The following is a 1,797-nucleotide window of genomic DNA, read 5'->3' on the forward strand; positions in this document are numbered from 1 at the left end:
GATTCCCGCCTGGCGCAAATGAATCTGTGATGGCCGCTTTTCCCACTCGAAATGTCGGTGGTGTCCGATATAGAGGGTGTAAGGTCATCACCTGGCTGAGCTAATCTACATCGATTTACGGCGATCCATGGTGGCCAGTGTTGCTGCATCTGTAGGTCATATTTAAGTTAAAACTGACAGAGGAAATCTGGCCATAGCGCAACGGCGATGTACGCTGGAAGCTAGAATCTCGTTCTGTTTGGTGCAACACGGCAATGCGACGAAGAGCTGAAACGTTCGTGGTGCGGTGCCTTGGAGGTAGAAAACCACACTAACACGGAGCCCGAATTGGTTGTTGGGTTAAGGTTCTCGTGTTCAGTCCCATCGTTGTCAGCTGGTCTGGGAAGACGCTGCGAGCGTCTTTAAAAGTAAATCTTCCTTCGTTCCGTTTCAAAATGTGGAAGTATACCGACGCATACTGTGAGTAAAAAGCTGCGGGCGTTTTCAACAAAATTCGTTTAAATTGAACAATGGACTCCGGATTGTTGTCCTAGATCTGCCATTTTTATGCTTCGTGTTGTTGGACTGTGTTTGCACAGCAACGTGTTTACACAGCGACGCACACCGCTCGAGTTTAGATGATTCGGTCCTGCAAACGACCGGTTAACAGAATCTAAGGGAAACTTAAGTCACCACCGACATTTTCCTGTAAATCTTGTGCGAGTTTGTTGCGCTCATCATGCGGTGTGAATAAATTAGGGCAAGATTTTCTACCTGCCCACAGATGCATGAACTGAGACCATTTTTTACGTAGTGAACATAGTGCTTTTTCTTTATTTTGGAAAGAGGCGTTGGTGAATTTATTGTAGTACAATCACTTGAGAGTTGAAAAATTGGGGAGAGCGAGCAAGCTTTCCCAACTTTGCCCCTTTTCTCTCTGGCACTGGCCCTAGTTTCAGTTTCAGTAGGTATTCCTACTAGCAGGTGAAATACAGGGGAAGTCAGGACGGTGCGGACTCCGTGTTTTCCGTTTTTCGCAAGGTGACTGGGTAAATGCTTTTGCGAGGTATGCAGAATTTGCAAACGATTTTGTTATACCCGTCGTTTGCGTCTCTTCAGCAAAACGAGTAAGATGATCTACAAAGACGCAATCACAAGCCAAGATTTACGATAACTGCGTTCGCTTCAGTGGTCCGTGTGGTTGTATTTTACCCTGCTCTCCGCAAAATCGTGTCATGACGAAGAGCTGGAACGGTCACGGTTTGTGCTGGCTTCCCTGTTGACAGAAACCCGCATCGCCCGCATCGGCACCGAGTGCACTTGGGCTGTTGATGCTCAAGCCGCGGCTTGTCGCCAGCTGATCCTGCTGGTCAACGGTGAGGAAGCGGCGAGAGCGACCTCTGAAATAAATGTAAATCCTCGTTCATCCAGTTATCCGGTGTCAAAGTGTGGAAGATGTCCAACATGTACTGAGGGCGGGAACCATGAGCGTTTTGCTTTGCATTTATAGCCGAAACCAGAGCAGCGAGATAACTGCCTTGGGTAGTCCAAAAATATGAAGCAATAAGTTTGAACAGGTCGAGTATGTCACCGGGGATGTAGGTGAGACGGTGTACACTGTTTAAACGATTGCAGTATTAAGACGGCGTCAACAGAGAAGGAGTTCGCGATTCAGCATAATGCAGTGCCACGGGCCCGTGAATCTTCAAAAATCGGAATAATAACGCTATAAAAAAAAAAAAAAAAAAAAAAAAAAAAAACGCAGCGTTACACCAGTGATTACTAATAACACCGGTCACAAACTCCCGAGCCCCACAG

Source organism: Ixodes scapularis, unplaced genomic scaffold (assembly GCF_016920785.2).
Source record: "Ixodes scapularis isolate PalLabHiFi unplaced genomic scaffold, ASM1692078v2 PGA_scaffold3__209_contigs__length_174095766, whole genome shotgun sequence".
In the NCBI taxonomy this organism is placed as follows: Eukaryota; Metazoa; Arthropoda; class Arachnida; order Ixodida; family Ixodidae; genus Ixodes; species Ixodes scapularis.